Here is a 12978-nt window from a genome sequence, read left to right as displayed (position 1 = left end):
TATTGCAGGTAATGCATTTAAAGTACATTTACGTAGACATTATTACATTTCTCTTCCTGGCGGGAATGTAAAATATTGTATTTTGTACAGAACAACAAAATCACTAGAGATTGGCCTACAGGGCTGAAACTAGTTGTGAACAAAGAAAATACACAAAAATTGGAAAATGGCACCTTCTTTTAATAAATTCATTGCTGTGGCATTCACTGTGAAGAAAATCTATATTTTACTGTTTATGACAGCTATTGTACATAGTTTTAGTATGACGTTTAATAGAAAACTTTATTTTCACTCATAAATTATTAATATAGCATAAATTATTAACTAGAAGCCAAAGAAAGGGTCTATTAATAAGGGCTGAGAAAATATCTTTTTCAAAGATTTCTGTTTTTATTATCATTTTGTTTTCATTACGTTTCTTTGATCAAATAAAACTCACTTTTTATGTCATTAAATTCAAATTTAGCAGGTGAATAATAAAAAAGTGTCTGTTACATAAAGTACGGACTGCTTACACTGGTGTTGCGACACCAGTGCTTGAGCAGTGCAACCGTCAGCACTCGCAAAGCATGCCTTTATGTGTTCAACCGGCTGTAGGCCCAACGACAAGCAATTATTTGTGAATTTTTTTTATTAGCACATGAGGTAATACAGACCGAAACTTGGGAGCAGCAAAAGTACTGGATGGAGCAACAAGTAAACGACATATCCCCTCCACTTTTTTGCTTGCTTCCTCCACCATCGCGTCTCGCTTCAGTACTCAGTTGGCAAAAATTGGAAGCCTCCGGTCCAGTGACGCATTTGCCTCAGCACCCGCTCGCCAAATTCTGAGATCCTATAACAACGTAGCGCAGAAGCAGCAAGAACTCCTGTGTAGGCCGCAGCTGTGTGAACGAAGTGTAGTCTTTCCACATACACGGTGTTGGCAACAGACACCTGTTCGATGGCAATTATGGATGTGACATCGAACGATAAATATCGATATTCCGTATAATCGTATATAGTAGCACTAGGTGTCGATATCGACGATCGGTCGAATAATATTTACCGACATATCTGCGCCAATAATTTAGGTTTAGAGTTCAGATCGTAACGTACGATTTCGCTTGCTATTTGAAACTGGATCAATAAAAAAAGTAAGGAAAACCAAATTTAATATTAAAAAAATAGAAAAAGTTATACTACATTGTATGAAATACCAGGCAGGAAAAACACTCAGAATACAGACAATACAGAAGAAACTTATTTTCTAAGGAAATTAAAAAAAATTAATTTACTGGAATTTTCTGCTTTTAATCTTTTCTCTGGGCAAAAATCGCTTCACCAGCTATTGAAAATAGGCTTCCTGTCACAACTGAAGTCCCTTCAATTGTTAAATACTTCCTAGCTATCTGATACACATTGTGGATGGATTATCTGCTAGCTGTCCAGGAGGTGGCATCCATAAATGTAATAATTCTGGAAAAGTGTCTTCATTTTCAAGAATTATTCTCTCCTTTTTTTGCCCTGTCACAATTCGAGAATTACAAAAAAATGGTTCAAATGGCTCTGAGCAGTATGGGACTTGACTGCTGAGGTCATCAGTCCCCTAGAACTTAGAACTAATTAAACCTAACTAACCTAAGGACATCACACACATCCATGCCCGAGGCAGGATTCGAACCTGCGACCGTAGAGGTCGCTCGGTTCCAGACTGTAGCGCCCAGAACCACACGGCCACTCTGGCCGGCCGACAGTCAAAATTTCTCTAAAAACTCAAACGAAAAAAAAAAAGTGCAGGTACCATTCTTATGTTTAAATATTTCAATATTTAAGTTTTCTCTGAGGCGCTCTAACACTACAGATCCTGACCCAGGTGGTCTGTAAAAGCATCCGATTACCGTTTTTTACCGATCTTTGATGCTTGACTTCCCCATATTAATTCACATTCGGGATTCGCGATAACCTCGCTAGATGTTGTTGAGTTCTTTACTGCAATAAATACACCGCCACCATTGGTGACTAACCTATCCTTACGATAAATATTCCAATCTGAGCCTAGGATTTCATTGCTATTCACTTCCGGTTTCAACCAGCTTTCTTTTCCTGATACTCTTTGAGCATTACAATCTCGAATATGTGATTCTGGGGCCTTTCCTTGGATGCTCCTGTAGTTTACTAATATCATATTAACCTTTCCCATATCCGATCTCTGAGAAGAAATTCTAAAAATCAAATAAAAACAGTCTCGATCGCGTTTTCACATGTTTATTCGTTAGCAACTGGTTTCGGCCCTTCCCTCAGACCATCTCCAGGCTTCTATGGACCTCGCTCCGTCTGCCACCACCAGCAGCCATAATGGCAGGGTAAAGCGTGAATATGGTAAGAGGTAAGGGCAGAAGGCGGTTGCTAATGAATAAAAATCTGAAAACGCGATCCGAAACTGTTTATATTTGATTTTTAGCATTTTATACCGATCGCTGCTTTGTTCGAATTACAGAATGCTTTCTAAAATTTCGATCTCTGAGAACCTTGTGGCCGATGTAACTTCGATTTTGCCCAGCAGTTCGTCTCTGATCCCAAGGAGGGTTTCTCTACCCCCCCCCCCCCCCCCCTCCCCCGCCCAAAAAAAAAAACCAAAAAAAAGAAAAAACTCTTGAGCACAGCACACGTGCTCTGCTACCTTAATATCCGCTCCTTGTGTGTAGCACACACCTATTCTACTAAGGGGAACCCTACAATTCTCCACCTAGCGGAGGTCGAAAAATTCGCACTGGACACCATCACAATGTCGTCAGCTTTGCCTATGGTTTAGGCCTTCCACTCTGCTCCAGACCAGAGGACCGCAACCGGTCCTGGATACAATGCTACAAATAAACAGCTTAGCCTGCATCCCACGTGAGATGCTAGTAGCCCTCACCGGACCAGCCATCCACCAAAAGGAGATGAGGATGGCCTCAGAAACAAAGCAGCAGGCGTTATTCGTGCTGACATGTGCCAAATGTTTATTTATGAAACATCAGTGTCGATTTTTTAGATTCGTTTTTAAAAGGAAAATATCAATGTGCACTCTCAGTTGTTTCAAAAACTGTTGAAAAATTTTCTAACTACCAGCACATGTATATGACAACATACATCCCTCGTTTTCAATAACCTCTGCATGCTGACCTGCATACATACACTGTAATAGCTCTAAGATGGCTGTACGATAGTTTTCATACAACTTCAAAGAATGAGGTTTCTTAAATCAAATACAGCGATTTTAAATTAATTATCCTTTTTTTAATTTCATTTCCAGTCACCTACAAACTTTTTCATTCTTTAGTTCATTTTATAATTCACTTTACGCTGAGGACCATAATGGCCCAAGCACACAATAAACAAGGTTTTCAGAAAAATAGATATTTGTGAAAATCAAATTTACAGACAAACCACCACTCTCATCAGTCTGACCTGTTTTTACATCAAGTCTCAACAACCTACATTTTTCATTAAAAAATAATTTACCTTCTTTTTTGTTACAAAATAATAATTAATGTTTAAGATTATATTTATTTTTAATGTTAATTCACAACATTTCCATATCAAAGCTAGTGATAGTAGCAGCTTTTGACAATTGTTAAGTTAGTAATTAATGTGAAACTAGAATCAGACCATAAAGAACAGATCCTAATTGCACCACACACACACAGTTATGACCTACTCCAATGCTTCATGGTCCTCATTATCATCATTTTCAATAAGCACATTCAGGCGCATGAGGTTCAGATAAAACTGCCGATACAACTCCGATTGTGAAGTATTAGACGCTGAGCTATGATGACAACCCTAGATAACAATTGAGTACTACAGAGCAACAAAATTATGCTTTCTGCTTTGTGACCATATGCAAATGAATATCCAAGAAATACGAGAGGCAAAAAACCTACAATGGAAACTCCAGGTAGGAATATCAACAACGTCGGAAAAATCAGATTGCTACTTACCGTAAAGAAGGCACTAGTTCTAGACAGGCACAATTCAAAGACACTTACATATATCTTTCAGCCACAGCCTTCAACAGTAAAAGAGAGACACACACACCATCCACACACACAAACAAGCAAACCTCACTCACACACGACTGCCAACTCCAACATGTTGGTAGTTGTGTTTGTGTGAGATGTGCTTGTTTGTGTGTGTGAATGGTGAGTGTCTCTATTTCACTGATGAAGGCTGTGGCCAAAAGCAATATGTAAATGTTTTTCAGTTGCGCCTGTTCTTTATGGTAAGTATCAGTCTGTGTTTTCCTACATTGCGAATTCGAGGCAACTCCATTAATGTTCATACATGCAGTATGGTCCTACAGATAATAGACAATGCTGGTTCACCATAAGATCAGCAGATCTCAGGGGCATGCATACATGCTACAATCTCAAAATTGGTGACTGTGTGCTCTAGGTCCTTATGGTTCTTAGTCTCTTGTATGTTTTCTATCATTTATATGTCATGTTATCGATATGTTCAGCTCATTTTAGTGAATATTTTCCAGGTATTTTAGGACATAAAAACATGGATGCTGCTGTTACAGGTCCATTTTCGTATCTGTAAACCAAATGAATTCTCATGAAAAGCAGCTGCCCCACTACACTTCTCTGTCCCCACCCATCCTCCTTTGGTGCCATACGTTTAGCAAACATAATTTAATAGTCAGCCTTTACCAAGAAAACATAACAGAAAATTTCTACCAAACCAGGCAAGAATAGGATTTTGGCTAGCTTTGGCTTCATCTGATGGAAACCATTATCTTCAGCTAATTTAATTAGAGAATAAAATGTTCGGCTGCCAGCCATGTCAGGTGGTTAAAATACCACAATTTTTTGATCTACTACTTGACCATTGTGACTTCACAAGGTCTAAAGTACACTATGTGATCAAAAGTATCCGGACACCCAAAAAGTTCATTTTTCATAATAGCTGCATTGTGCTGCCACCTAATGCCAGGTACTCCATATCAGCGACCTCAGTAGTCATCAGATATCCTGAGAGAGCAGAATGAGGCACTCCACGGAACTCACGGACTTCGAACATGGTCAGGTGATTGGGTGTCACTTGTGTCATACGTCTGTATGCAAGATTTTCACACTCCTAAACATCCCTAGGTCGACTGTTTCTGATGTGATAGCAAATTGGAAACATGAAGGGACATGTACAGCACAAAAGTCTATAGGCTGATTTTGTCTGTTGACAGACAGAGACTACCGACAGTTGAAGAGGGTCGTAATATGTAATAGGCAGACGTCTATTTAGACCATCACACAGGAATTCCAAACTGCATCAGGATCCACTGCAAGTACTATGACAGTTAGGTGGGAGGTAAGAAAACTTGGATTTCATGGCCGAGCAGCTGCTCATAAGCCACACAGCAATGACAAATGACACCTGGCTTGGTGTAAGGAGCATTAACATTGGACGATTGAACAGTGGAAAAATGTTGTGTGGACTGATGAATCACAGTACATAGTGTGGTGATCAAATGGCAAGGTGTGAGTATAGCAAATACCCAGTGAACGTCATCTGTCAGCGTGTGTAATGCCAACAGTGAAATTCGGAGGTGGTGGTGTTATGGTGTGATTGTGTTTCTCATGGAGGGGGCTTGTACCCCTTGTTGTTTTGCTGGGCACTATCACAGCACAGTCAAATCATTGATGTTTTAAGCACCTTCTTGCTTCCCATTGTTGAGGAGCAATTCGGGAATGGCAATTGCATCTTTCAACGTGATCGAGCACCTTTTCATAATGCATGGCCTGTGGCAAAGTGATTACATGACAATAACACCCCTGTAATGGATTGGCCTGCACTGAGTCCTGACCTGATTCCTACAGAACACCTCTGGGATGTTTTGGAATGCCAACTTCATGCCAGACCTCATTGACCAACATCAGTACCTCTCCTCAGTGCAACACTCCATGAAGAATGGGCTGCCATTCCACAAGAAACCTTCCAGCACCTGACTGAACATATGCCTGCGAGAGTGGAAGCTGTCATCAAGGCTAAGGGTTGGCCAACACCATATTGAATTCCAGCATTACCAATGGAGGATGCTGCGAACTTGTAAGCCATTTTCAGCCAGGTGTCCAAATACTTTTGATCACATAGTGTATATTTGATTGAAAGCTTGTGGCTTTTCAACTACATGATGCAGCTGAAAGCCTGAGAATATTATTCAGTATTGCCGCTATGACGCTCTGGATTCTTACAGTTTAATTAGTAACTGCGCTCTATAGGATAACATGCATTACTTGATGCCAGTTAGTTTAAATGCACACACATGCCCATTGCTGACTGGCTGTCATTTTATGTCCGTGTATCCATAAAGATGCATTTCCAGTCTACAATTATTTTGAAAGTTTTGCTGTACTTTACATCCCCTATACTACTCTCATTTTATTATCAGGTTGTTTCTTTCCACACCGTATTCAATGGTGTGATGTTAGAAAATTGTTACTGACCTAGACTATATCTAGGAAGACTTGGAGATGGTCAGTGGCTGGTATTAAAGCTGGCAGCAACTTCTAAAAAAATATAAATGTGATTTAATGTGAGTAAATAGACTACATTACCTGACAATGTTTAACTGCACAGTCAATAATTTTTCATGAGGCTCAGTTATGTCCTTCAAAGTACCCAGAAGTATCTCCCTGTTACACTTCAATTTGGAATGGTCACATAACTATAGACATGGAGAAAATACGAGGGCCGGTCAGAAAGTAACCTCCGGTTGATTTAAAAAAATACACCAAGTTAAATAAAAATATTTTAATATATACATCTTACAACTACATCTTTGCACTATTTTTCTACATAGTCTCCATAGCGATTGAGGCACTTATCGTATCTCTTCACAAGCTTTGAAATTCCTTCTGCATAAAAATCACCCGCTTGTGCCTGGAGCCAGCCTGTGACCGCATCTTTGAGCTCTTCGTCGTCATCAAACCGCTGTGACCCGAGCCATTTCTTCAAATGCATGAAGAGGTGATAATCACTTGGCGCCAGGTCTGGGCTGTAAGGTGGATGGTTGATAATGTCCCACTTGAAGGACTCAAGAAGGGCTGTTGTTCTGCGAGCAGAGTGAGGACGGGCGTTATCGTGCAAAAAAACGATACCATAAGTCAGCATACCACGGCGTTTGTTCTGTATAGCCCGTCGTAACTTTTTTATTGTTTCACAGTACACGTCTTGATTAATGGTCGTACCACGTTCCATGAATTCAACCAACAACACCCCTTTGGCATCCCAAAACACCGTTGCCATCAGTTTTCTGGCAGAAAAATCTTGCGAGGCTTTTCTTGGTTTGGTAGGCGAATTTGAATGTGCCCACATCTTTGATTGTTCTTTTGTCTCAGGGTTCACGTACTTAATCCAGGTTTCGTCACCGGTCACGATTCTGTTTAACAATGGTTCTCCTTCGTCCTCATAACGTGACAGAAAGTCTAATGCAGAGGCCATTCTTTGAGTTTTGTGGTGGTCGGTAAGAATTTTGGGCACCCATCGTGCACAGAACTTACAGTAACCCAATCTTGCTGTCACTATCTCATACAAGAGAGTCTTAGAAATCTGTGGAAAACCGGTAGACAACTCCGACATTGAGAAACGTCGATTTTCACGAACTTTTGCATCAACTGTCTGAACGAGTTCGTCAGTCACCAATGATGGTCTACCACTCCTCTCTTCATCATGAACGTTTTCTCGTCCACTTTTAAATAAACGTACCCATTCACGGACAACTCCTTCACTCATAACTCTTGGTCCGTACACGGCACAAAGCTCATGATGAATAGCTGCTGCAGAATATCCTTTGGCTGTAAAAAACCTTATGACAGCACGCACTTCACATTTGGCGGGGTTTTCTATTGCAGCACACATTTCAAACCGCCACAAAAACTAAACTAGCGCAGGTACGATGTTCACTCGACCACGGCTTGATGCCGACTGACCTGTTGAGTGCGTGAACGCACAGATGGCATCGCTACTCCCCCCACAACCCGCACTGTGACCAATCGGAGGTTACTTTCTGAACCGCCCTCGTAGATATCAGACAATGAGTTATTATAAAACCCTAAAGAGGTATTATTCAACCACAGATGCAGTAGCTTGGAATATCCCTGTTTGATCACTTCTTAGGCACTGTTTATGAATATGGGATCTTTACTCAATTGGGTTAATAAATTATACAGAGAGTATTCAAAGAAGAGCTGTGTGATTAGAATTGGGTTGTTTAGTTTTTACAACAACATCACAAAAATGTTTAACAAGCAAACTTCAATGGGAGACGCTATGGAAGGGATATTTTGAGTCACAGAGAGCCTTGTCTTTGAACTTCAGAGAATCTGCATGTCATATGAGTTAAGAAGTATTTTACTTTCTCCCAGATATAAAATGTGTAAGGACCATACTGATACAATTACAGAAATTCAGGCTTAAATGGATGTGTAAAGACAACTGTTCTTCCTTCATGAAATCCAAAAAGGAATAAAAAGTGTAGAAAAGGATACCATACACTGTGTGCTCTCCACAACAGGTTTGAATTGTGCATACTATTGTAACCTTTCTCTACATGCTAGTTTATCCCCTGAAAGTCTCTTCATTTCTGCATGCCTGCTGCAAATTACATGTACTTGAAGCTGCTTACTGTAGTCAAGTCTTGGTCTCTCTTTACAACCCCCCCAACCCCCCGTCTCCAAAGACACTTCCCTCCATTATCAAATTAACTATTTCTTAATGCCTCAGGATGTCTCCTATTAATCTATCCCTTCTGTTAGTCAAGGGAAAATAGCCTAGTTACTCAATCTACCCATGACACAAAATTCATCTGGCTACCACACCTGAAAGACCTATGGAAAAAAAGCACCAAATCATTGAATATTTGGGGCACTAACAGATCCTGTCCCCTGCAGTTTTATTGAGCATATTGACTGAACCCTATTGGACTGGCCCAGTAGGCTACAGTAGCTCCACAATTGGCCTCATAGGAGTTGAGTGTACCCTGCTTGCCAACAGTGCTCAACAGAGCCGGATGGTCACCCATCCATATGCTAGCCAAGCCTGACATCATTTAACTTTGGTGATCTGACAAGAATCGGTGTTACCATTGTGGTACAGCCATTGGCATTTAGGATTACCTCAGCCATGGCAATTAGTGTGGCAGTCCATTCCAACTTTGAGGAGCTGTTCAGAAATTGGCAACATGTAGCCAAACCATCCAGAATACTGTCTCACAGATCTGTATGTATCAGATCTCTAAATATGCAGCCAGGAATAGACAACCTGCCACCTTGGTGAGGCCCATGGTGATTTTAAGCCTGACAGAGTGCAAGAAAACTTGTACACCAGATTGTTATTACAAATTAATTTTCTTTAACTTTAAGTACATATCATGGTTTTATAATTGTATTTATAGATAGAGTCCAGCAAGGAAATGCCATCTGGTTTTCAGCTGTTTTCCCTAATATGTCTTTCTTGTTATGATGTAGACTTATATGGAGTTCTGAAGGCACTGGAGCAGACACAAAGGCATAACAGTTGAAAGTTTCTCATCTGTAGTGACTCACTCAGTGCAATGCAAGTGGTACACTTAATGTATCCAGTGGACAAGTTGATTCAGATCATACATGGCACCTTACAGCAAATCTGACACTAAGGCATGTAGATAGTCTTTTGCTGGGCACCAAGACACATCAGAATACAGATGACACAGCCAACAAAGCAGCCAATTAAGCACATTGGGATGGTTTTGTGCTTTGATGTGCTGTCACCCTGCACACAGTCACTCATTTTTTTCACAAACTAATCATGTGTCAGTGGGAAACTGAATGTTGTAAGAGGCAAGCAACAAACTGTGGTCAATTAAAACGAACATGAAAGCATGGTGGACTTCATGCTAACCATACTAGTGGAAGAAAGTGCTGCTCAACAGACTGTGAATAGAACACTGCCAATTAAAACATGTGGGGAGGTCCACCACTCTGTGAAGTTTGTAGTGTGCCGCTTGCAGTGCAGCATGTTTTAGCTATCAATGTTTTATGGTAAACACTGGCATAATGGCAATCATGACTTTGGTTGGTGATCTACCCACCATTCTCACCAGTGTAATACAGGTTTTGAAATTCTGTGGAATGTTGGGCCTTGTCCTTAAAGTGTCGGGGAGGGGAGGTCAACGTGCTCTGAATGGATAGCTTGCTCAGGGGGTTTAGTATTCATAGTAATTGATTTTATGTGTGATTCTTCAGTGTACCATGATCACAGTTTTTACAATTTGCAGGTGGATTTTAATGCCTTATAAGCAACTCTGCCTGTGGGACAGCCATCATCCCCTCCCCACAAGATCAGCATGCTGACATCTCATAAGAATCCTGATTATCATTCCCCACATTCAATATCATCATCAGCATCATCAAAATTGGAATACCTATCTCACCAAGTGCATTTTTCTGTAACACAACATTTCAAGAGTTTCCATCTTTCTGTTGTTTATATTGCTAGTCTTACCTGTTACATTTCCATACAAGGCTACTACTAATCCTCATCAGAATATCATGGAAATTTTGAGGTTACATTATTGTATATAAATTTTATTAATCTCCATAAACAGACCAAATATTTGTTTTAAATTATTGACATACATTAAAATTCATGCTGTGGCTCACTGAATTAATTTACAAAAAACAGCTGTGACAACCTAGCTCCTATACCTACAAAAATCATGGGTCTGTGGGTTCAGTAAGACTTGAAATGGGATACAGGTGTAAGTAACTTGTCAAAGCAACTCTCAACAGTGTGCTACGGTTTGAAGATATTAAAAACTACAAAAAGTAGATGGTGAGGCAGGCACACTATGCACAATTCAGTTCACAGCTTTGTTGTGAAAATCATTTTCTGAGGAAATACGTTTTCTGAAGAAATACAACTCAGAGTGTAACTGTATTTTGAATGCAAAAATGAGGCCTGAGGATAATTTCTGGCCTTAAAAATAGAATCTTGTACACCTTCTTTTACTGAGCTTGGAGTTATGTTTCATGTTTATATCTTATGAAAAATGATAAACTATTGCTGGATGAGGATGTACACATATGACACTAGAGCACAATTAGATATCCCCCAAATGTATTCCAGAACATCATTGTATCAGAAAAGTGTAAACCATTATGGTATTATATATACAGTAACATGTCAAAAGAAATACACATCGTCCCTAAGACAATATTTAATAACAGACTAAAGGGTCATTCCAAATAAAGGGGACTAGGGGTCCCCACTCAACCATCTTCAAATCTAATGAAATTTGGTGTGGAGGCTCTATACAGTCTTTGATGGTTACACACCAAATTTCAAGAGAAAATCAATTAATTGTAATCAGCTCAGAATAAGCAGAGTTTCCAATGATGCTACAGCATTCATAGTTGACACCTTTGAAGCAGATGAAGAAATTCCAGCAGTCTCAATTCCAAGTTTACAACCAGGATAGTATGTTACTTGTATCTATGTAAATTTTTGGTGGATTGGAAATGTGTGAAGTTTCACATGAACAACATGACGTCCTCATCAGTTTTATGCACCCAAACAGTCATGCACATTCCTTCCATTGGCTGTCTGCTAGAGATACCTGCTGGATTCCTGACTTTAGAAGCCCCATTATCATCATCATCATCATCAGGAAGACAATACAGTTATCCTGAATCTATCATTGACAAAATTGTAGAAGTGCTTAACCAAAAATGGAACTGACCTTTCAGTATTTTCGTTCCGCGAATTTGCTGTGTTTTGTACTATACTTGTTTTTATGTCATGTATTAAAATAATGTTTGAAACTGACTTATACACTCGAATAAAAATAATTAATTATGGAACTTAATGAGCAAATATTTGCTAGAAGTTTTAAAAAGGCCTAGCGAAATTGGGACATTTTCACCTTCGTACATGATGCAGAGGTGAGTAGCCTCTCTTTAAAATCCTCTAAGAATTCAACCACACAAGATAGTGGTCTGAAATTTGGTATATAACCATCAAAGACCATATAGAACCTTCACACCAAATTTCTTTAGCTTTGGAGATGGTCAAGTGGGACACTTTCTAACATTGGTCCCTTTAATGTGGAATGGCCCTAAAGGCACTGCTAACAAAGCACTGCTATTACTCTGCGCAAGAATTTCTAAGTAGAAAAAAACCATAACTTTACTTGAGATGTATTTCAATCAGCTAAATGTAGTGTAAAATGTTTATATGTATATACATTTTTTTTTTTGTTTTTACTCTATGTCCTGTTATGTTATGTTAGTCTGACATGTCCAATATTACTTCTACAATTCTGTACTTTATGCTAAATCTGGATCAAGAAATATTCTTGCAAATTTTGTTGAATTACTTTAGCCTCATATCATACCACACATCAATGATAAAATTAAAACATTCATTAACTGTAGCTTTATTTTTTATGTGAGCCATCATTTCACTGTAGACACTGGCCTATCATGAGGACACTGCTACAGCATCTGTGGAACACACACACACACACACACACACACACATCATTAACTGTAGCTTTATTTTTAATGTGAGCCAGCATTTCACTGTAAACACTGGCGTATCATGAGGACACTGGTACAGTATCTGTGGAAAACTCACACATATACACACTCACACACACACACACACACACACACACACACACACACACACACACACACACACACATGCCACTGTGGTGTGTGTGTGTGTGTGTGTGTGTGTGTGTGTGTGTGTGTGCCGGCCGGAGTGGCCGAACGGTTCTAGGCGGTCTGGAACCGCGCAACCGCTACGGTCGCAGGTTCAAATCCTGCCTCGGGCATGGATGTGTGTGATGTCCTTAGGTTAGTTAGGTTTAAGTAGTTCTGAGTTCTAGGGGCTGATGACGTCAGAAGTTAAGTCCCATAGTGCTCAGAGCCATTTGTGTGTGTGTGTGTGTGTGTGTGTGGGCGCGCGCGC

General features: G+C 39.8%; 1 protein-coding gene across 2 annotated transcripts in view; it reads left to right on the top strand.

The window, feature by feature from the left end:
- The window catches only part of LOC126458159 (sodium-independent sulfate anion transporter-like), a 298589-nt gene that overhangs the window by 220514 nt on the left and 65097 nt on the right, over positions 1 to 12978 (top strand). The window lies entirely within an intron of this gene.

This window comes from Schistocerca serialis, chromosome 2 (genome assembly GCF_023864345.2).
Source record: "Schistocerca serialis cubense isolate TAMUIC-IGC-003099 chromosome 2, iqSchSeri2.2, whole genome shotgun sequence".
Taxonomy (NCBI): Eukaryota; Metazoa; Arthropoda; class Insecta; order Orthoptera; family Acrididae; genus Schistocerca; species Schistocerca serialis.
This window is presented reverse-complemented; position numbering and strand designations above follow the sequence as displayed.